Consider the following 25,850-nt stretch of genomic DNA (forward strand, 5'->3'; position numbering starts at 1 on the left):
TGATCAAGAAAAAAACTATCACAAATCTCTTCGTAATCAGGAATACTTATTTGTGCAACAGATTTTAAATCAAAGAAATTATCTTAATCGAATTGAAACAAAATTGATTATAGATTTTATAAACATCACAACGTGTTACGATTCTTTCGTTTCAGTTTCTGTTGCAAACAAATGCCTAAGTTATTCGCTCGATCCTCATCACGTAAAAGTTGCTCGCGTTAATATTCCTTTGAGCCGTGCATTTTTCACGAGTCTTCCCCTCCTCCTCACTTTTTTTTTTTAATCGCGCCCAACCCTTTCAGCGCGACCGCGTAATCGATCGCGAAATTTCCCTTCTTTTTCTCTTCTTTTCACCCTCTGATGGCTAGTCCGCGCTATAGCTGACCGACAATGTTTTAATAAAGGCCTGTGAAAGGGCTCGACGTATGCGGCTCGTTTTTGTAAACAGCGGACGGGATTGCAGCCACGGAGAGATTAATCGTAGGGAGGAATTCTCGGTGAAGAAATCCGCAGGAAAAATAAATAGGGGATTTTTTTTTGGCGGGTGGACAGGTCGACGATACTAGACGGCGAGGGTGGAAACGTGTTAAAGAGAATGGCTAATCCATGGGATATTTGCGGTCGGTGGAATTGATAAGTTTCGAGTGGAGGGATTCTCGAGGGTTGACGTTGAGTAAATGAAAATTGATTAAAAAATGTTTCGTGTCGTTTTCCTTTATTGGATCGTGACATAGTCGAGAGGTCTCTTCCGATTTTTTATCCTGCGGGTTCGCGTGTTGGTGACAACGAAATTGCACGAAATTTTGAGGGAAGATGGATTTTTTTTAAAAAGGACATGACGAAGAATATGGAAATTTTTGGATTTCTCGATATCTAATAATGATATTTTCTCGTAATATTTTAAACAAAATGAACCTTAGAATAATTTTATCCCCTAATCTTTCTTCTTCTTCGATATATACAATCTTGTATGAAATACACGTAGATATTACTCGTAGATATTATTCGTAGATAACTTATTCCCTCGATCACGAAATTACAAGGACCCGATACCGTCTTAATTAATCGGATAATGGAAGGAGGAGAGATGCTCGTTCCAAAGGTGGGGCGCGCGTTTCATTTCGGCCGCGTATTGGAACCTCAATCCTGTCGGTGGATCGAGAGTAATACGACGTGGACGTTATCGGTGTCGTAACTCGGTTGTATACATCGATACCCCGGCCGCCTACAGGATTGGATAGCGGCAATCCTGAATTGGCCGTGGTAGCGGGACAGCGGTTTGGTCATCTCCAGATTTGATCCCCGGGTGTCCACCGTCCCTACGGGTACACGTCAAAGCTGTCGAACATAGGTCGACAAACACGTGGATTCGTGCCACGCATTGTGGTGACGTTAGAACGGATGTGAACCGACGTCGCGTCGACCTCCTGACATTCTTGTTCTCGCGTTATCCTTCGTTCTTTATCCCTCGTTATTCTTTTTTTCCAGGACATCGCGAAAAGAAAAAATTGTAGAATGTGAGAATGTGAGTTATTTTTTTAATCGGGATGCAGGAAAAGGATTAATATATTTGTTGGAGGAAGTGAATATATTGGAATAGATTTTTGATAGTTCGCTAGACGATGTAATTTTTATTCTGAGAGGCAGAAAGAGTTAAAGAATTTATTAGAATTGTAAATATATAATTGTACTTCGTTATTGTATAAATTGGTATGGAATGGTTTAGAGTTTTTGTTGTATTTTTATCGATTAAGAAAAGAAAAATACGGAAAAGAATATGAGGTACTGTAGATGAAATAATTCGATCATTAAGGAGATAATTAATAGATTAGAGAGAAACGATAATAATTAATTTTGATGAAAAATTATGATATCAAAGACAGCTTCGGTATTCAAGAGTTATTATTATCTAATTCGACTCCAAATTTATCAAAAATTTGCATCTCTGTTATTATCTTTTACTTCGTAAAAGAATCTAATTTAAATTTCATTTTGTTCACATTTCAAGTTTCCTGTAAATTCTCCGTCTTTACTAATATCTTCCGCCTATAATTCGTGTAAATTTGCCCATTTCGTATTTTCATATTCTCTCAGAAATCAGTCGTTGAAATTAATTCTCGATCGGTTCAAAAGCGTATCTCCTCTTAGATAGTTCTCGTAAAGTGGAATTTCAAAGAGAAATTTTCCTGTCGTTTGACACGAAGCTGGGAACCGCTGTATCCACGACTGAAACGACATGCTTGTTTAGAAATTCCCGTTACGATGGAACCGCGTATAGAGATCCTCCAGGCCATGATAATAATACGGATTCGTCCTTACGATACCATTCTGTTCCGCGATGCAGAAGAATAACGCAAATTTGATGACAGCGGCATGCAAACGGCCCCTTATTCTCGTTCACGGATCAATCACAATTTTCCTCCCTTTTCATATCGAGATATTCTCCTGGAGAGTTGATATCGCGAAAAACTTTGTCACTCAAAATCTCGATCATACGCAATTAAGCAATTATTAAAAAATTGTGAAATATTTTGTCTATTTTTTTTGATATGATCGTCGATTTTAATAGTCGCATATATGCAGATTTATATGGATAATATATAGATATATGGAAATATATATCAAAGAGGATAGGAAAGTATCTTTTATCTTATTTGTTAATTGTTATTTATTTTTGGTTACGAAATAATAGTAAGCGACGAATATTATATTGGAAAGATTAATCTTTATTGGAAGTTTAGAATTTCGTATAATAAATGCAATACGAAAATTCTCAAAATTTCTACTATTGAGAATTTTTAATCGTATATTGTAGTTTGAAAAATGAAAGTCTTTTTATATTGTTCGATTATCGATCGAAATATTCACTTTTCACACCGTTTTATTATTCTACTTCTTTTTTTCTATGCATTTTTGATGCCACTCGATTACACGTGTAATCGACGGAGTGGAAAACGAACACATTATCGACGATAGGTCGATATTCATTTTCAATCGGATTTCGAAAACCGAATAAAATGAAAAGACTGGAATTCATTTAATCTTTAATTGATTGAAAAGGAATAATTGAATCATTGGATAACATACGATAATTTGAATTAAATTTTAAAGTATTTCGTGGTAATTTTTACTTTATATTTTTTACTGAAATAAAATTCAGTGATAATCATTATTCAGATTTAATTATTTATCGAGCTGCGATTCGACTCAAATACGTAATTCAAATGATTTCCATGACTTCTCTTCGTGTCGACGATCCATCTTACGTATTCCATTTGTGACTCAGACGTTTGTCAAGCATAATACTCGCAGACTACTCGAGTCTTGTTATTTGCGCGTGTTCTTTGACAATCAAAGTGGATCGAAGATAACACTGAACTTCGTGATGCGTACGATCAATGGAATCGCGCGAGAGATGACAGTCAGAAATTGCTTTTCTCGTAGTTTCGTGAATCCATTTATTGGAAAAATTTTTACTACGAGCGTTCTGAACGCGACAAATTTCTCACCTAATATTCTCTATTCGTTCGATTTCAATTTCGATTTTAAATCATTCATCGTCACCTTTTTTTTAATCAATCAAATTCACAATCATTTTATCATACGAAATTTAAACTTTTCAAAAGTCTCTAAGTCCTTTTTCGATAAACAATATATAGTAAAACAGCGAAAAAATGTAACGAAATTCAAAATGGCTATGCATATTGATAACAATATTCGTAGTGAATACAAAAAGAAAAGCGGAGAAAATTCTTTTTCATCTTTCACATATCTTGTCATGACACGACACGTCATCATTCATAGAACAGAAAATTTCTTGACACATCGCGTGGATTGAATCTCTTAAATTGAAATAGTAGAATTTTGGATTTAAACCATCGAAGACACAGGTGGAATTAGAATGAGATTAAAGGGAAAGAGAAAAAAGAATATCGAATCCGTTCGAAATTGAAAACACGTGTTACATTAGAACAGTAGAATTTCGGCGACGATCAGGCACCAACTGACTTATAAGGCCAACGAGTGTGACAAATTGAAAACATGTGTTACGTTAGAATAGTAGAATTTCGAATTTAAATTAAGATACGTGACGAAATTGAAAACAGTGTGTGTTAAATTAAAATAGTAAAATTTCGAATTGAAATTAGAATAATCCGAAGATATTGAAAACATATATTGAATTTCGAGTTTAAATTAGAATAGTAGAATTCGTCGAGAACATTGATATAAATGAATATTTAAGTTAAAATTTTTAAGGAAGAAAAGGAGGGAAAAAAGAATATGTCGATTTCGTCAAAGTTCGGCACCGAGTGATTTATAAAATGCAACCAACAGTGCGACGAAATTGGAAACGAACCGAAGAAACGTCCTTTTCGTACCACAATCGATCAATCTGATTATTGCAAATTGTTTATCGATCGATTATTGGAGAATTTAATTTTTATCTGTGACTTGTTGAACGACTCTCTTCTTCTAGTTCTTTATTGAAATATAATTTGAAAATATATTTCAATTCTGTTCATAAAAGGATATTGTTACTATCACGAGTGACACGATTTACAATTGTAGATGGAAAAGTTGTAAACGAATAAGAAATATTCGATATTTTTTTAATTTAATTTTTTAAAATTATTCAGTTTTTTGAATCACGTAAATTAATGTACATTTAAACGCAGAAAAGAAAATAAAGCACGAGATATGAGGAAATTCTTAATGATTAAATATGTATTTTTGCAATTATTTCTTTCGACTTCTTAAAATTAAATATTCGATTGTTGAAATAATCTCTGTAAAGTTTATTGCGTATTAACTTGACTTTATATCACACCAATTATTAAAATAATTACTAAAATAATACGTACCTCATATCTCGTCTAGCAATTAAAAACGATTAATTTTTATTCTCCCTTCACATCCATTCTTCAAAAAATTTTTTTCTTTCTAATAAATTAATACGACTTAATCAAATTAAAATTTTTCATTCGAATAATATTATCATTTTTTTTTTTAAATTTTCTCTCGTAATGTACCAAAAAGAAGAATCAATATATGATTTCATTCATACATATTCAAAAGAATCTATGAAATCTATTTTATCCCTTAAAAAAAAAAAAAAAGAGAAAGAAACAGGATCGTTCAACTTATTTTTTCCAACGTAACATTCTGCATCATAAACGAGATTCCACGTAGCCCGGACAATATCATTCCAGGAGAAACATCCAGCTCGTAATACCTACTTAAGAAGTTTGCTCGCGCAAGTTTTCAATCTGCTTATAGCGCAATTACCGGAATACAGGGAATTCGATGGGAGAGGGGCCACTTGTTTTGCATAGAATTGCATCGGGAATCAGGATGGCGAAATTCGCCGGGCAATGTGTATCGTGTCGCTTATTGGAAAACAGATTTTCGGTAGGTTGTTGCTCGAGGCCACTTCTACTTCCCCTTCTTTTCCTTCTTCTTTCGTATCTTCCTCTTATCTTATCGCTGTTACGCGGGCTAGGAGGTTAAGTGTTCGTTACACAGAGCGAAATAACACCGCGTTGATTTTCGAAAAGCTACGATCTAAATTTTCCGCCCGCTGTTCCGGTTTCCTTTTGCACAATGGAAAAGCGGAACATGAATATTACTTTGCCTTGATCGTTTGCATTCCCGTTCCCCCCCGTGAACTCGCGCAAATACTCGACAGCTATTCTTAAGAATGAATTATTTAGCTTATTATTTCGAATTCGTTCCTCCGGTGAAATATTTTTGCATTCATTCACGATTTTATTTAAAATGGCGTGGGTTGATGTGTTTTCATGTGTCGCTCGGTGAATATTGAAATTTGATCAAATTAATTTTATATATTTCGTTTAATATTTTTATCGTATCTTTTTCAAGTTCTCCCAAGTTTTTTGTCACAAGTCTCTTTCGGTGAGGGTGCTAAAGATGAAATGTTTCTCATATGTAATAACTTTATGAAATTTTAAAAGTTTAAATTGATAAGTTCAAAAATGTTAAAACATTGTTCTAAAAATATCGTGATTATCTTCTTACATATCTTTAAATCTTGTTAAGGATGGAGATTATTCTAAGGAAGCATAAAGTTTTTGATGTTTATCGTCTAAAAGTATCAAACTGACAACACAAAAAATGGATATTCTAAGAAGGAATTATTAAGAATTTTAAATTAATGATTATTAAAAATAAAATTTTATTCAGAAACAAACTTCACGTATTCTTTTATATATTTCCAAGTGGGACATCGTTGTTTCTTATTTTCTCGTTACTTTACTTTTAATTTAGTATTCCGGTAACGAGACTCCGTGGTTTAAGCTGAATGTATATGTACAAAAACTTTTATCCGGAATAAAATAGTGGAAAAGCGTAGGATTAGGGTGACCCGCACAATTTCCATGAAATTCCCTCTAATTTTCTTTCCCTCTTTCTTTCCACTTTCTCTATCTTTTTTAACATTAGCATCAAACGATTTGTAAGTCTCACATTTTTTGAAATTTGTTTATCACTTTACCATCTCATCTTCTTAATATACCAAAGTAACGTAACGATGAAATTTCCAAGTTTAAATGTAAAATTCACGATACATTCTCTTCTCGCACACAAAAAATTTTCAACGATAAATGATGTAATTAGCTTCGAACTTATCGTTGAATTAACATGCTTGGAATGGAAAAGGAAATGGGAATGAAATTGATGTACTACGTAATTCTATGGAAGTTTAACGAGAATTCGATTCGAAGATGGATGGTTGACAGATTTCTCGTGCTTTGTCAGAGCAAGTTTGGCTTTCGATTATCGCGTTTGTCAGCGACTGGTTCGCAGGAAAGGTATACACGGTTCATCGAATCGGGATGGGGACACGCCGTTGAAATGAATTCTTTATCGATGCTTCTTATCGATAGAATTATCAGAGCTCGTTCTTGCGAGACCTTTTCAACCATAAGGTCGTAGGAATAGAATTTCCAGCCTCGCTATTGTTGAAAATAACGTTATTGATCGAATTGATGATCTTAATCAATACTTATCGTTCACTGAATCTTAGAGAAAAGGATATTATCATATAAAATTCTCGTTGAATTTCCATTTATATTTAAATACGTATAATACTTTCATGTACAGAAAGATAATTCTTTCATGTATGAAATTTTTTCGTAAGATAAAATTAATTTCTCGTATTCGTTGGAAATCCGGGTAGGATATAAATTTAAACGAAATCTCGAACGTATAATATATATATATATATACACCCAAAGATCTTTTGAATTGTATAAACTTGTTTAATCTATTTACATTCGTTTTTTAAATCGTGCAACGAAGTGATAAATATAAAATGGAGGAAGAGAATATCCGAAACGAATGGATAAGGATAATAGAAAGACGAGTCAATAATTATTCGAAATATATTTAGAAAATTTATGCATCTTTATATTAATGTAACCCTCTTGAATTTTAATGCATTTAATTGATCCATGCAAATATTTTATCATTATATTCGTTATTTAACAAGGATTAATTATTAATTTTATAAATTTATATCTTTTATAGAAATTATTAACAATCTATGTACAGTAGTATACAAAAATGATTACGCAAAGATAATTTTAGATACTTGTTATATTTGAATAGAAACAAAAATATGAATCGGATTACAAAATCAATTTCTCTTTTATAGAATTAAATTCTCACTCAATTCATCAAATATACGTACAAATATTTTTATACGCGTTGCAAATAATCATCGACTCGTCTCTCAAAAAAATATCAAACAATTTTTCAAACTTATCACTCTCAGCAGCAATAAATATTCCATTCTGTCCCTATCTCCCGAATAACTATCGAGCACATTCGTTTCGCTAGCATTGCACGTGTAATAATTCGTAAGCGTTCAAATTTTCGTTTGTGCACAGCATCGGTAATACCCGCGCGCGTTTCACACCGAGTGTGTCGCGCGTCAGAAAAATGTCACAGAAAGAATAATCGCATCGATTTATACGAATATCCCCGAACGATACACGCGCCTGTAATTATCGTTCAGCCCCCCCGTGTTATCTGTCCGACACGTCGAACGATAATAAGTGCGTGCGCCAAAAAATCGGAGATAATGCGTGTATCTGACACATCGTGCCACGATATACCCTGACTTAACAGGCGATTATCGTTATTAACCCGGCTTTATTGGCAACCCATGCTCCCCGAGGATCGTTTTTACTTCCCCCCCTCTGCCCTTCGCGCCCTCCTTTGGCCTTTTTGCTCGTCCAGATTATTGACAATCGAATAATTTTGGTAACAGGTATTGTTACCAAGCCCAAAAAGTATTCAATCATTCTTGAAATAATTTTTTTTTTTAATTAAAAACAACGAGCTATTCGATATCATTTCCTGATCAATTTTGCTGTATCGTGGCGCGAATCGAAGTATACGAATTAAAATTATTTTCATACAGATACGTTCAAAGATGTGTAATTATAGGGATACTTATAAAATTGGTTTTTTTTGTATTACTTCAGATTTTACTACGATATTTTCACGATATCACTTCGAATACAGCAGTATACAGCAAAATATCATCATTCATCTGAAAAAAAAGGAATAAACGATGAAAAATATCGAGCTTTTTCCATGCAAATTTGGTGGCGAATAATTATGATAAGCATGATTAATTGCCCGTGCACCGAGTTCAAGTTGAAGGAAGAAATAATTACTTCCGATTTCCAGGGGCAATAATTCAGCCGCAAACGACGCGTAAACTGTATAAGTTTCTTCGTGGAACAGTTGAGAAACAAAAAGAAATCCGTTTACGAAATGTTTCGATTCGGTATAAATATTAATGTATTTAAAAATACATCATCTTTTTCGCGAATTCTTCGCGCACGAACTAATAACAAGCGTTCTTCGAATCTTATCTACGGCTAGAAACATTGTTACGAAAGCGGAATCGTGAAATTTGCGATGTTACCACCTCGTGGAATTGTGAAATAGGAGTTATAAGAGGTATAAGAGTTGAAGCGAAGAGGAAGTTAAAGGTTCGAGTTGAAATGTTTCCTGAAATGTTGAAAGTTTATTTGGATGTATTAGTGGTGATTGAAGTTAGAGTTTTGAATCGTAATGATCTTGCATGGAAAATATTCTCGATTTTTTTCTCGAAATCGAAGATAATATGTTAATGGAAATAAGATAGAAGATTAAATTTCGATACGCGTTAACAAGAAATCGGAGATCATAGAAAATTTTAGACAGATCTTTAAATTTTGAACAGATTTTCGATTTTTCATATTCTCTGATATTGATTTTTGTTAATTTCCTTCTTTGTTAATTTATTATCCAATTTTTAGATAATTGTCTTGTTCCATTGATAATGTTTGAATATATTTAACATAAATATTTAACATAAAATCGTTCGAATGAAAAGAACTTTTCCGTTCTTAATCGGTCGTGTTCAAACGGAATTCGATTCGTATCGCAAAATTTTAACGCGCAACTTCATTTATCAAAATTCTGTGTAACGAGAAGCGGGTTTGGCAGCTGCTTCAATTTGCCGAAACTTCAATTCCAGGCCGTGCGTTTGGCATTCGATCTATACTGAATTTTATGCCTCGAAATATTCGCAACCGATCCAAAAAATCTCGAGGTAATCAGTTTCGCGCCGCTAATAAATCAGGAAAATACTTTAGGAGAATTGTCTTTCCTCTCTGCGTTCATCTTTGTGGTCATTCTATGGCTCTAGATTGTGGTTTACTACAAGGTAGTTGGATATCTAGATTTAGAGATCGGGTTTAAATGGAGATTAAGTATACTTGTAGCAAGAGATCCTGTGAGGGGTATTTAATGAACGCTTTTGTATTTTAAGCGTAAGATTGTCTCATTTTTATTAGAATGTTGCATTCAAACAATTCGATTTTTCTAAAATATATGTATAAGGATGATGTAGTTTTGAAAAATTACGAAAATTAATAAGCTTTTATTGCATATAATTTATTTGTTTAAAACAAAAAGCCACACGCGATAATATCACGAAAATGAGAAATTTTAAATAAAATCGTCACATATTAAATTTGTTTGTTACGATCAAAATTTTTCATTCATCAAAATGGTTATCTTTCTTTTTTTTTTAAATTCTTTACAAATTTTTCCATCGAAATATTCTATCTATTAATTTTTCTTTGTCTAAGATTTCTTTATTTCCAGAAAATATAACCACTTTCAAACTTTCATAATGTTTCATACCAACTTTTATATACGGTGATATACATCTAGTTTGTATATCTTTTACGATGAAATTACTCGAATTAAAACTTAATGCGTGGACACCCTGTAACGTCGGTTTCATCGACACGCGAAATTTGAAGCGGACCATTTCCAGGGCCTTTGTTAAGCGGATTGTTAAGCGGATAATTAACGCGGCTCTGACGAAAATCCAACCGGTTTATCCGCCGATAAAATCTCAATTAGAGATCGCGACGGAGTATATGGAAGGCAAGGTGTTCGCGAATTGACGTGAAAGCGGACAAATGGTCGGTGAAAACAAGAGACGAGGGTTGGAAAAGGGCAATTATACCATGAGCGCATTGGTTAATGGCGCGGTCGTGGCAATTTAAGTCTTCATGTGAAGATACTGCGTGCAATCTTCAAGTTTATCTCACCAATGTTGTTCCAAGATACCATTTTCTTCGTGCACGATTCCCGAGGATACGATATACGGTATTTTCGAGACTGATTGATCGAATCGTCGCCCAATCCAAATGTTCAAATATTCCATTCTGTCCTTGGTACTTTTTGTATCTGGAAAATTGTTAAAGAGCGATGGAGGAAATTGTTTTTCTCTTGATTGTTCTCTTTTAAAAGAACAAAGAATGACAGAAGAATCGTGCGATAAAATATGACTGGTCACGAAAGAAATAAACGTGCAATTATTATTTCTATCTCAAGTTAATCTAAGCAATCTTTCATAGGAGAAACAATTCAAGCACTTTGAATCATTATCACATTTCATTTACAATTATTCACGCGAGAAGAAATCGGTGATTGTACAAAATTCTCCATTAAATGCCGTTTAGACGAATGCTAAGATTCGAAGAGTGCAATTTCTTTCGTTTTAACGGATTGGAATGGGAATAATCGATCAGTAAACGGTAAATTGCGATCACGTTTGCTCGTCGACCGTGCGGCTCAGTGTACACGGTCGCTAGCAGCTCATAGGACACGCCAGCGACTATAATTGAGATTTTATCGGGCCGTTAAACGCTGCGAAGTTCCTGTGCAACACGTGCCAAAGTTTGCACACTGGCCATAGGCCGCAAGAGTTGTCGCGCCTCGATGCTTCTTTAAACGATCCACCCGAAAATTCTCCCTTGCCTGTTTTGCAATCGATCTTTCTAAAAAATTATCCTTGTTGCAGATTAGTGGACGCGAGAGATTAGTTCCACGGCGAGATACGCGATGAATGCCACGCCAGGATTCCCCAGGCAACGGCGAAAGATCGGTGAGTTTTTGAAATGATTTTGATTTTTCAATTATTTTGAGAGTCTCTTGATAATTTAATGAATATTACGCAAATATTGTTAGTTGAGAAGTTATAAATCTTTAGATCTTTTAAATTGATATCTACTATTGATTCGTTCGTTTCTTTTTTGTTATATTTTTGTATACGTTAGAAAAGAGAAGTTCTTTGGAACTTTCGTAACAATTTCGTGAGAATGTTAGAGAAATTTTTTACTTTAATTTATATTTATTTATTCGTTATTAGTGATTTTATAGTATTCGAAATTTATAGGATTCAGTATATTTTAATTAAGAAACAGGATGATAGGATGCTAAATGTATTGCAATTTTTTTCTTCTTTTTCTTTAAGCAAAAATTAATCGTATGTGTCATGGAAAGCTATCGATTTCCCGCGCGATTTCACTGAGTAATTAAATATTTCCCTGAAATTAGTCCGACTTTTATAAATAACGATCCTTCTTTCCTTGCTAAATTAGACGTTAAAACGATTATTCGAATTAACGGACCGGAAATGTAATTCAATAAATAATTCAGTAAAGAAGAAAAAATTATCTTCAATTATAGTTTCTTTTCGATATTATCATTTATTGATATTTGTCAATCATTATTAATAGAATTTCTCGTTTTATTTCTTCACATATACAATATGAATTTCAAAATATTATCTCCCAATATTTATCTTCGAATCGCCGATGGATTCAAATCGCTATATATTTGAATTATAAATATATATTACATAATTACATCGTTAGAAATATAGATCAAAAGCGAATGAGGATGATTCAATTATGAATGATTAAGAATTCTAAAAATTTCGTATTTTTTTAGTCCAACAAATATGTGAAAGCATCAATTTCGTTTTACAATTAAAATAATAATTCATCTTTGTCTCATATCTGTCACCTATACAAATTCTTCTTCGTCTCAAACTCTCAAAGCTTTGATTTCAAAAAAAAAACGATAAATAATTCTACAATCATGAGAATTCCGTCGATCGCAATATAAAAATCAAAGCACCGATTAAGAACCATCATCAGAACACCAAAAGTTTCGCCAAAATCATGGAATACCTTTAAACTTTCGATGGATGTTGCACAAAATATTTAAATACCTCCGTTTCCAACGACTCTCTCGAAACGATCTAATCGCTCGTAAAGAACTGATCGCGAATTCGCGTCACGAGTCACGTGCACGCGTCTTGATTCTTAATTCTTAAGGTCTCTTACGATTAAACACACCTGGTCTACTCCGACCCAACAAAAATCAGAGCACAAAATATCGAGTGTATGGAACAAGAAAAGGCACTTGGAAGACACGCCTGCTACGAACGACTCCCCTTGGCTACGCTCTTAACACGTTAGTTGGTGGTAATGCACCACCTCGTCACGCAACACGCTCGTTCCACGGGAGAATTCGTCGAAATTTCAGCGCGAAATTTTTGCCGCGCATCATTAGATGGCTCCCCGTTTTTGCAATTTTGCTAGAATTTCAAGTGGGTCAAGTGGAAATTGCTGTTGGATTATTATTTGTCAATCTACGTCTTTTTTTATCTGGGGCGTGTGGTGTTCATCTTGTTTATCCTGCTCACGATGAAATTGTAATTGTTTCGTAGTTGAATTTGTGTTTTTAGAGGAGAATGATGAACGGAATTAGGAGAGAGAAAATTGGAATAGTTCGGTAATCAAATTTCTTGAGTGATGATTCTTCAATTTCAGGAAAATTTCATATGCACAATTCTGCGATTATTCTAAAGGATCTTTCAGAAGAGATAATGTCAAATACGACGTATTAAAAAATATCAATCGAAGATCGTGATATAAATAACAATGAATCGGTATATATTTCGATGTATAGATACCGAATTAAAAAAACGTAAATTTCTATGATTTTCCAAAGAAAAATTTCAAATTTGGATAACAACGAATCGATAGTGCATAGATATAAAAATAAATTTATTTAAAATTGTCAAAATCTTCATTCGATTTTAATTAAAGAAAATTATTTTTCTAAAATAACGCTAGTTCGAACTGTCAAGTTCAGTCTCGGGTGAACGCAATTATATACTTTTCAAAACAAAGAAGGTTCGGTTAAACAATCCCACGTGATGGATTCACGAAAAGTTGTTTCGAAGTGGATCCACGAATTTCAATATTCCTTATTCCGCCAACATTACGTTCCATATCCTGGCCCATACAACTTTTAAAAGCCAGGCTTTCCCGCATACTCGTCCCTTCGAATCGCTTTCCTTATTGATAAACTCGTCGAAACTACCTACGTAGAAACTTTTCGATTCCTCTTCCTACGGGAACGTGGCAAAATAAGGTCTCGAATCGAAACTATCCGTAAACAGTGACCGAAAAGGAACTGAGTTTCGATCGTGGCGGCGGTGAAAATGGTAAAGTGTCGCGCGCAGTTGGAGGGATGTTGGTGCTCTCGAGGAATTCCGGTTTCGTTTCGAGGAACATATGCATACTTGCATAAGCAGCGGACGTGTTTAGTCTCTTCTTCGATCGAAAGCCTCGATAATATCCAAGTGTTTCTGAATCCAGTGTAAATATTTGCCGTGATTCGTGTCGAGGAAAATGGAAAAATACATCGCGTGTTTGTTGCGAAGTAAACCATGAATTTGAATAGAAGGGTAATTGATTTAATTGAGTTCAACGCGAATTTCTAACTCGTGTCGTTCAGAGAGAGAGAGAGAGAGAGGAATATTTTGATTATATTTTATTTCACGCACTGCCATAAAAAAAGAAATCAAAAGCGTAGCAAATAATAGTACTAAATAATAAACGATATCCATTATGAAAGAATTGAGGTATCACACGTATATGATGTGTTGTAATAAACACGTTAACGGATTAAACTAATGAGAAAAGATGATTTTGAGTGGAAATGATAGAGCATATTGTTGCGAAGGGAGAAAAAGTAATGAATTTATAACGATTAGAGGTAAAAATGAATTAACCTTTGATTATTATTATTATTATTATTATCATTATTTTATAAATTCTTACAAATCCTTATATTTCTGTACGAATATACACGAAGCTATGACACGAAATTATGCTTGATTGATTGGAACAACATGGTCGACTGTAATCTGAAACGAGAGTGAGGATCGCAAATTTGTGTAGCCCTCAGGGTCGAGCTTTGTTATCCACTTCACCATCCTAACTCGAGATACCAAACTCGGATCCCAACTTTCCATAATTAACCAAGCGTATCGTTCAAAAAAATCCTCATCCCCTTTTACGAATCTACTCTCCATCCACCTCCCTGAAAAGAACAATTATCACCAATTATCATACTTTTCAAAGTATAATATATCGTCTTTACGTAACGTTGTGCTACAAAATTCAAAGAAGGCGTAATGAAATTCAAATATTCATCCAGAGTCGACAAAATGGCCCGCGAATCCATTAGTTAAGCAAGAATTTTCTAGTCGCGCCGTGTTTAATCGTCGAGACACGGGGAATCAGGATGGAAACTCTTGGGGGTGGAGCGGGGGTGAAAAGTTTCGAGTAGAAATCTAGGGGTTATTCCCTTATCGGAGAAGGAAATGTAATTTCTCGTGAATAAATATTAGCAGACGAGGTCGCTTCTCTCTCTCTCTCTCTCCTTTTTTTTCTCCCCTTTCTTCTTTCTCGGTTTTGATACCGGCGCTCGATCAACGCAAGATTGAACGCGCGTCGCTCGGAAATATGGTGGAATAATCGCGGTGAATTCAATTGAAAAGTTCCATTATCAGCGCGAGAAACGGTGGCGGGAGTACTACCCACTTCCGTTAACAAGCGGCTCGGCCACGATTGCGCGCGTAATTGGTGGCTGAGAAAGACGGGCCCGGCTTTTTGAGGCGACTAATTTGTCCGATCGGTTGACAAACTCGTTAAAGAAGGGCGAGGCAGCACGAGAACTTCTTACTTGGATGTACAACACCGCTGGTTGAACACGTTGTTCGCCTCGATGCCGAGTTTCCGGCTTGCATCGAGCGCAATCGATAGGGCGAGTCGAGATCCTGTTGTGGTGGTATCTAAGAAGGGGGGAGGGTGAATGTAAAGAGAAGATGGATAAGAGCGAGGAGGATAAGATTTCTATAGGAATATAATGGAATTTAGATGATGTGGGAAAATATTTTGAACTTTTTTTTTTCTTTCAAATAAATAATGGAGATATAATATGCATCAGCGATGAATAATGTCCAATGATAAGACGATGAACGATTTGAAAAAAGAAGAAAGGTAATTGTTGACCGTAGGGTAGAAGTAAAAAATTCAAGGGTGAACAAGCGCCAAGACTTGAATCGCCAATGATCCAATTCCCTTGCGGAGAATCGGTTCCAAGAAAATCTGGGAAATCTATTCTCTCGAACAGCCGCATGATCGACAACGTGAAAACAACGTGGCGGTAATCGTGGTATTTACGATGAAATATTCCGAGAAAAAGATATAGAAAATGGTGGACGAGAAGTGGAACATATGAATACCGATGGAGGGTGAACTGGCTCGATTTCAGACACTGTAGTTATATGCCACAATTCTCGGGTTTTCCATCCTTTGGCAATGCTTTCGACTTCCCAGAAGGATACGCCTTTTTCGTGTCTGGCCATGGTTGGACTTAATTCACCGCTCGTCCGCGCAGTTGCACGGACGTATAATTCGCCTTCGTGGACGAGGCACGCCTTTTTGAGATTAATATCGAACGGTCTTTCGCGACGTTGCACTGTTTATACGTCCCTTATAATTACACGAGTTCCATCCTAATTACCATCACCGGTTATCGAACTTTGCGTCGCACGAAGAAAAGCGAAGAGAAAACTTGGTTTTCCTCTAATTCACGGGAATTTGTTCTTTGCGAGAACGTTGAACAATTTTCTCTCGTTGAATTTCTACGAGTATGAGGTATGATCGGAGAGGAAAAAAGATCTAGAGAGATTTCACCTTTTTCGCGTTGGTGCTATAATTCTACTGTTTCTGCCATATTTCAAATGAAATTTCTGGAAACTTTTCTCTGCAGCCACGTATAAAATATCCGTGAATCGATATAAAGTTGCAAAATTCAAAAGGATACAGAGAATGAAAATTTCCAAAATATATTTAAAACGTATTGCATCGAAAACATTATATGCGTTTCAGAAGTGGTTTTCGAAAAAGACGAAATCTACTATATTGTGTGTTTTCACACTTCATACTTCCAGCGAATAAGCTGAAGAGGAATGTATAAAAAAGGATCGTAGAAGAGGATCGTTTCACGTGCACGGTTTATTAAAGCCACCTCGACAAAAACTTCGATCCTTGGATGTCAGAGGTATAGGAAGGATCGCGAGATTCAGTTCACGGCTCGTTGAAGCTACAACCACATAGCTAAATTGTGCCGTTCTAAGCGAAATCTGCACCCTTTCATCTCGACACATCCCTTCTAATACGATTGTCCGCGTTTCGAATTTCTTTTCTTTCTCTTTCTTTCTTTTTTTCTTATTCTCGCAAAAGACACTTTATCTTTTCTCGTAACCTCGAGGTATCGTCGTCCGAAGCGCAACGTCCGATACGGTTTTGACCGTGAAAGTTGGCGAAGAACTCGCCGACTTCGAGGGTCACAAGATATTCTCACGGCATGAACACGTTTCCTTTTCTTTTTCCCTCGAGGAAAGTGTTTCCCTATTGATAAACCTTACTTTCATTTCTTTGCCTTCTTACGAGACACTGTTTTGCATTTGAGAATTTAATTGCTCAGAATTTAGCTAGCTGATATGAATTCTTATATCTGCATTAGTTTTTCGAGGATAGGGAATAATTTGAATATTCTTGAATCCTAACTACGAATATTAAGATAGTTGAAAATCGTATTTTTGAAATACGAGAGAATAGAGATAAATTAAGATTAGGAATACGAATAGAAAATATTTATAAATAATATATATTTATAAACAATAACGAGAAATTATTGCTTCAAATGATTTGTGAAATCCTCTGCTTACTTTTCTAGCAGACATTACATATATTTTATAATACTTCAACTTCCTCTTTCGTCTATTTTCTTTTTTTTTTCGTCGTTAATTATCTATTGACCCGTTATGAAATATTTTTCGAGCATCGGTGGATATGATCGATCGGGGAATGGATAGAATCGAACGAAAACCGACAGCGCGTACGAATTTGTCGTCGCGGAGCGACACGGTAACGCGTTGGACGTGTCGCGTGCTTTGAACACGAGAGGAATCGGTATTGGAACGATGTAACCGCGGTCGCTGTCGATCGCGAAACAATGCGTTTTACTGATATTTAGTTACGCGCTGTCAACGCCACCGGTTACACCGAATTCGCCGATAACGGTCCGCCGAGGGCAGATTACGGGAAATTGGTCGTTGAATCGCGCGAATTCCAGACGAAAGCCTTGTTTCGTACATTTGTTTATGTAAATCGGGCGACTCGTCGATGGCGGTAATCTTTCGGATTCGCTGGTGGCAGCGTACATTTCCATTTTTGCGATCGTTTGACGGATTTTGGATAAGAGGAAATGACGTGTAATTGGTTAGACAAAAGTTGTTACAAATTGGTTATAAATCGTACGAAGGTAGTTGGAATTTTTTGACAAGTATATGTTGTTACCTGGTAAATTGAAAATTAGAATATCTCTGTATTTATAGAAATTTTGCATTGAATTTCAATGATTTCAATAGCCCGAATAATCGTTTCATTTTCATCTTGAATTTTTCAAACGGAACAATCAATTGAAACGAGTTTAATCAATTTTTTCCACGAGTTTCGTATTACAAATATTATATCAGAAACCGCTTTAATAATTTACACTTTCCGATAATTTTCATTCTATTTTTAATTCATCGAGGTTTTTAACTCACTGAGAACGATATATCGTGCACAGATATCATTCCTGAAGTTTAATTCACAAAATGCTGCGTTTACTCTTATCATTCATGTATTCCATGGTCATAACGTATCCAAAGATACGTTACAAAGCTAATTGCATCTATTATTTGGACAAAGCAGTGATCTTGCGTATTTCCTGCGTGTCCGCTATTATTAGCTCTGCGTTTCCATATATCTTGTGAGGGCGTCACCCGTGCAATAACAGGATGCAGTCACTCGTGTTGCCGAAAGGCGATCGTGTCTACTGAAACGTATCCTTTACGATCCAAAGGGATACGTGTTTGAAAGGGATCTGACTTGGCTCGATTCGAGCTCTATTCTATTTATAATTCAGCCAGATGGGATAATCGGGTGATCAGATTCCGATAAACAACGCGTTCTCAGGTTTGCATGAATATTTAACGACAGGAAAACCGATGGGAAGCCAGTGACTATGATTTCGGCCAAGAATAATGATTATGAGAGAAATTATCGATGGTAAATCCTGGTATCATTAACAAAATTGATGACATGATTGTAAAAGTTGAGTTGCTGAGCAGTTTAATGATGATGATTATACTTTTTCTTGATATTTTGTAAAGTATTGTATTGCTTACAAAATATTGTATTTTTAAAAAACAGTATAATTTCCAGATGGAAATTTTTTATTAGATAGATGACGATCGTTGCACACATATTATTAGTTACATACGAAATTTTCAAAATTCTTGTATAAGCTATCCTGTTATTCTTGTTAGAAGCGATATCGTTATATTTCCTATCGTTGCTTTTCTAAAAAAAAGCATTATTCCTGTTCTTCCAAGATAATCTAAAATTATCGTGACTCGAAAACCGTTATTAGATTATCTTCTCGTGGTTGTACACACGATTTAAAAATACAGATTGTACAGATTTTTCTTCTTTACAATAAATACAAACGATACAAAAATGTTATCCACGAGAATCTTGACCACATCTTTCCGCTACTAAAATTTCCATTCTTCCTATGGAAGAAGACCAAACCTCAGCTTTTTCACATTTCGGTCAACTTTGTTCCTCCTCCTATGGAAATAATTCGAATATTCGAAAGGAAGTCGAAGTTCATCTAACCTTTTCCATTTTTGACCGAGAAGATTTATTTCCGTGGAAAAATGTACTTCCAGATCCCGTGGCTGGATCGAATCGTGAAGAAATTTGCGTGCAAAGGCGAATAAATCCGCTAGCATACCGTAATAAGAATCCACGGTGTCTTTGGACAATTTGGTCCGTTGCCAGGTTGCGTTTCATATGAAAAGATGATTGCGTGTCGAGGCATTTGGCCCATAAATCTAGAAAGGAGACATTACCTAATATCGTTCTTACGATTTCGCGTTTCATCCGCGGAACACGAAACGGAAAGCTTGGAAAATAATTAACTTTCGCCTCTGTGAATCTATTACTAAGCACATTTACCGTGAAATATCGTATTTCTCTTTCTTGTTTTCCATCTCCATTTCCATCCGATTTCTGGAGAGATTTGGAGGTGAATTGGGCGTGGAATTTTAATATCGATTAAATTAATATGGTGGATATATTTTAATAAAAGTACTTCTACTTCTTTTAAAATTAATGACATTTTATGAAATTTCCTTCGTAACTAAGAATGTTATAAAACCGAATTTAATAATATATGTTGATTGATTAAAAAAATTAGTGGAAATGAAGTTGGTATCAACGATGATCTAATTCAATAATCACATCTCCGTTTACATTTATTCAAATTTTCGTAACACGTGTAAAAGAAAAAGGTTCGCTCTTATAATTGAATACAAACCTGAATAACTCATTTGGATGAAAATTAAAAATCGTATTATTATATTTATCCAATCCTTCTTGGATACGTACGATCGAAATCGTGCAGATTTTGAATTATTTCTCCAATTATCGAACTCCTCTAACATTCAATTTTATTCCCTCTCGAATCTTACCGTCTTCCCAGATCCTAATTTTCTCAATAGCCCTTCCCAATCTCGTGGAAAATATTTCTCGTGGAAGAACAGGATAGGATGGTGGCCTGGTTTCGAATAGCATAATCGAGACACGCGGTTCCTGGATTGCGAAACAGTCTGGTACAAGAAGGATTCGAAGGAAGTTCATTCTCGAACTGTCTTTTTCCTTTTTTTCTTCTTCTGCTTCTTTTTTTATTTTCACGAAATCCTCCTATCGACGCTAATGAGATTTACCAGCGGCGAGGCAGCGTTTGAAATTGATCCTTGGTTCGATTATTCGACCACGGATCCAATTAGAACGATCAATAGCGCCTACGGCATATAATTATAAATAAGTTGGCGAATCTGTGCGAAAGAAAGAAATCTTTTGGAAGGAATATCTGATTTTGGTAGAAAATTTGGTATTCAATAGTTTTCGTTTATCAGGCTTATAAGAGAATTTTCTGTTTCGTTTATTTATATTTCTATTATAGTCGTTGGTCTGTTTCTATTTCTTTCGGCTTTATCTTCATTTCTTGTTTTAAATGGTTTTATTAGAAAATTCTATTTGGATTCAATTGACCGTTGCCTGGAAACGAAGCTGGAACTAAGCGAGTTCCTTCGCTTTTCCTTCATACGCATTGCGCACAGTCATTGAATCATCTAAAGAAATTAAAATTGACACAATTCTATATCCAAAATTTCGATTTTAATTCGTCGATGCACAATGTCGTAAAATTTGTATTATTCGTTTCTTACGAATGATTTCTTCATCATCGTTATTGTTATTATTAATATTATTAGGTTAATATTAATTGAAAAATGTCGCATATTTTTAAAACTGTTACAGATAAGATTATATCTTGTAAGCGTGAAAGGAAGGAAGGGAATACTACCAATTAATCCCTATGCCATTCCTCAAACTTACTTTTTTTTGAAAAGGAGATCATTTTTAAGATAAGTCGAGGATTCTGTGAAACTGGCTCGTTCGTTATTCGAACGTCCTCTTCATCCTCTTGTCCCTTCCACGCTCTCGAACTTCTTTCCGGTCGGATCGACTTAATAGGTCTCGAGAATCGCGCGAAGGTAAATTGTGCGCGGCCACTTTGAGATCTCGAAAGTCTTTGGGAAAAGGCGCCGTTGGAAAAGTCCAGAAGTGACTTTGGTCGAATTTTAAAAGAGAGAACGAAAAGGAAAAGATGGATTTCTGTTTTGGTTTCGAGACTCTTCTTGAATTAAACGTTGCGAAGTAGCTACATCGCTACCGTGTTCCCGGATCGAAGATTAATTTTGGCGTTTGTTTTTCCAAACTTTTTTCTTTTCCAACTTCTTTTTCCACTCTTATATTTCTTTGGATCAATAAATTGTCTTCCTCCGTTGAAACTTTCTTCGCAATTTAACCGATCGGTGCGAAACCTTCAATTTCAGTTTTCGCTGACGTAAATGGAACGATATATATAGAATTGTACTGTAATTGCTATAATCGTACTATGATTCTAGTATATTTTTCTGTGAAAAAAATAAATGGAAATTTATTTATAGAAGGAGATTTTTTCGTTTTGATACTCGATAGTTTTTCGGTTTCGAAAAATTCAACAGTTACACGTGAATTTAATTTCCTGTTGAAAAATACGAGATTATTCTATCTATGAAAAGGGGGGGAAAAAAATATGATAAATGAAATTTTTTACCTGAAAACTTATTGTTCTCGAGAAGATGAAATTTTGTGAATTCTATCGATTCGATTAATATTCAACTAAAAATATAAAAATATTCAAGAAATTGATTTTTTTAGAGGAAAAATTTTTAACTTTATTTTTTCACGCGTGTTTCTAGTCATATTTCTAGTCTAGAGAATTAATCAAATTCTAGTAACCTCACCTGACAATTTTTCAAATTTGATTTTCTCGAAAATTGTGCTCCAAGTGACAAAAATTTTATTTTTCAAACCTTCGGAACGTTACACCATACGTGTAATATTTTACGATATATCACAACTCGTAGAATTTTCCTTTTTTTTTCTTTTTTTTCTTTTTTTTTTTTTTTTTATACATAAATTTCGACACGCTCGTTTCGCTCCCCGAATCAATTCCAACGTACTGGAATTTCAGACGAAGAAATCTGCTCCAATTTCTTACACCGTCTCGTAAGTTAGCTGGAAACGTCGAAGAAAACTCGAGGACCCGCTAAAGGCGCGGATAATTTTTTAACGCTGAAATACTCTCGCCCCATTACGAGCAACGCCCGTAAATAACGAGCTCGTGCCTCTATCGCGTCTCGAACGACACACAATTTTATAGGCGGCACGATAAATAGCGGCCGCTTGTCGATTCCATTATATCGCGTAATAAATCGCCGGCCGTTGATACGTGATGATTTACGAAAATTCGGGGAAAAATGTCTCCTTTTACTGCGATTATGTTCGTCTTGAAGGCATTGAATTGCTCGATTCGAAACGACTCATCCCAAGAACGTCCGATGGAATGATTAATGATCAATGCTGAGAATTATGATTGAATTGCAATGAAAAAATAAAAGTAACAGAACGATGGAATTTTTTGTTTAGATCTTTTTCTGGCCAATAAATTTGAAGATGTTAAAGTCGAATCTCGAATCGATTGTGCGATGAATAATTTGGATGGTCATCTAATTGCCATTTTTTACTTTATTTCGTCCTTAGAAGAAAGCATTCGAATTAACGAGCTCAAAGATGGATTTGGAAAATATCCTTCAAAGTGTTTGCTCTACGTGGTAGAAATTTATGCGAGAGAAATTATTCTCCATCGACAATGCCTTAAAATGGATAGTTCTTGAAATATGTCAATGAATTTTGAATAATAATTAAAAAAACATTTAATATTTTGTGCCAATTTGGTAAGATTTAATAAAATGGGATTTTTATTTCGAGTGATATAATAATTACTGAAATTCCTTGATTTAGATCGAGTGAAGCAAAGTGAATATGCAATTATTAAGAGAATAAGGATTGAAGGAAAAAAGCAAATTGATATTATATTCAAAATTGAAACTTTATATTTGGATATATCAAAAATACATGGAGTATAACACGAATATATTCGAAGTGCAAATATTCCATAATTCTGGATGATCCATTACAATTTAATCTTCAAATATATCTCTCAAAATCATTCGTTCTTCGATAGTTCGCAGTTGTATATTCAATTCATAGGAATACGTTTCTAGACTTGACAAAACTTGCTCGACTACTGATTAAAACTTCCTCAGAAGAGACGTGTGAGGATTAGTCATTTACTAAAAGTGAAATTTAGACGAAAGTTCATGACATCTTGCACGGTATGCAGTTTATGTTGCATAAATACAGATCCTGAGGAATCCGGTTGGCAAAAAGGAGTTAATTTCCATGAAGATCTTTGCAGTCTTCCGTTTTCGAGCAACAGTTTAATCGAATTTCAGTTTAACTACACGCAAAGTTGGGAAACACGTCTTCTCAAAAGTGTAGTCTCGATGAAAAAGCCTTGTTGCATATAGATATCGTGTTAAACGAACATTCACGAAGAAAAATTGTTCCTTTCGAATGGAAGAAGAGCCTTTCATATAATTTTTTCTTTTTCTTTCATGACTGGATTGCGGAACTATCTTTCAAGAATGTTTTTATTTTTAAGAAGTTATTTTTGTAAAGAAGAATACTATGAAAAATTATCATTAAACTATCAAGTAGTTGCTTGATCGATTTATCAACCAAAAATTTGAACGATCAAGAAAGAATTACGTAAATCATTTTCAGAGAATATAACTCACACTGATTGATCTATGAAATCTCATCAATTCTTAATTATAAAAATCGAACGACACAATATACTCTTTTCAACTTCTTCCCAATTTATTATCACCTAATTCTTTTTCAAAAACTCATCACGAATTTCTTCACCGCGAATATTAATTAAAACTATATAATGGATATAACAATGGATAAATAATGATACTTGCTCCTAAGCAACTTTTTCTCGGCTTATTATTTTCTAATTCTCACTCATTAAAAATTCATCCAATCGCATCCATCGTCGGTTCACGCAAAAATATACAAATTATTTTCTCATCGCCTCTCGTAACTTGCTTCCAAGTCGAAACGAATTTCGAGCAGCACGGGCGAAAAGTAGAGCACGCATCTGCGCGATAATGGGTCACACGGGATCCATAACTGCAGACTTGAGCGCAAAGCACACAACGACTCTCGGTCTCTGTCTTTTCTTCTCGCCGGAGATCAAAGTTGACGTCGCATCGAGTGGATACGTGCTGATCTGAAGATCTTGAAGCGTCGTGTGTACTGGAATCGCTTTTCATAAATGCTGAAGGTGCGAACTCTCTCGAAAGGAGAGAGCTGGATTATCCTTTTTGCGCGCTCGATGATTTTGAAGAATCATCGAAGAGTCGTCGTTCCACACCAAAAGGCGCATCGTAAATGAAATAGATGAGAATGAAAAATGAATTATGAGAGGACTCCTCGTGTCCTTTATTAATTGATGATCGTTAAAAGAAAATGGTTGAATTTGTAGCTTAAAAAATTGTACGTGAATTGGGAATTAATGAAAAGGAGAACGGGGAAATAATTTTTAAAGAGGGACATTTTGATTTAATATTGTTCAGATGTTATTTTATGAAACCTTTTAACGTAATGAATCGTGAAATTTTAATTCCTTTACTGGCAGAATTCTCTTTGAAATTCTCTTTGAGACACTTCTTAAAACGTCTTAGGTGAAATTTCGAAATGATGAAAGAAAGAGTGTGACACGAGGGAAAGCCGCACGATAAAAAGGACAAAAGGCTGGTGTAAAAACATTGGATAGAAAGAATGGACTAAGGATGGACGAACCTTGGATAAAAGATGAAAGATGTTGTAACGCGAAAGAAGGATAATAAATAAAAAAAAAGTTAACAAATACAGAGGTAAAAATTATAGTCGGATAAAATAATTGACTGTGATTCCATTTTTATTTTCTGAAATGTTTCGACGTGTTTTTTCATCAAGACATTTTCGGTTCTAACAAAAGATTCTACCGTAATTCTCTAAATGTCTTAGCTGTATTGGAAGAAGCGAGTTTCTTCAGAATTCTATTACGTTTGGATCTTCTTGGCTTTCTGCCAAAATATTTCCAAAGAAATGTACAAAGAATATTCTACTTAAGGATTCTATTGGAATGTTTTCTCTTAAGATTCTATCAAGATATACAAATTTATACGCTTGATCTCAATGTTTTACGCGTTTACATGCTAAAACAAAACAAGTACGATCCACATTGTTATTTATAGCATGCCAAAACACGCGAAAACCCATCACCGAAAATACACAATTAGGGCAAAGTTATCATCATAATGTTCCCTTGTTTATTCCTCTCTCGTATTTAATTTACGACAACGCTACACTTCTCATCGTAGATTTCACGCGACATGATTTATCTCGCTGGAAGCGCATCGATATTTATTTTTTTTTTTTCAACAGAACAGGACATCCGTTTCGAAAGATAAATGCACGACAGAAAGT

General features: G+C 34.9%; 1 protein-coding gene across 1 annotated transcript in view; it reads left to right on the forward strand.

Annotated features, from left to right (window-relative positions):
• The window catches only part of LOC100865006 (uncharacterized), a 153,079-nt gene that overhangs the window by 1,970 nt on the left and 125,259 nt on the right, over positions 1-25,850 (forward strand). The window contains 1 exon segment of the mRNA XM_086912321.1: positions 11,396-11,479. The gene's annotated coding sequence lies outside the window, so the exon portion shown is untranslated.

The sequence above is a fragment of the Apis florea genome, unplaced genomic scaffold (genome assembly GCF_048593485.1).
Source record: "Apis florea isolate Af1SG1 unplaced genomic scaffold, ASM4859348v1 contig_3375_pilon, whole genome shotgun sequence".
NCBI lineage: Eukaryota > Metazoa > Arthropoda > Insecta > Hymenoptera > Apidae > Apis > Apis florea.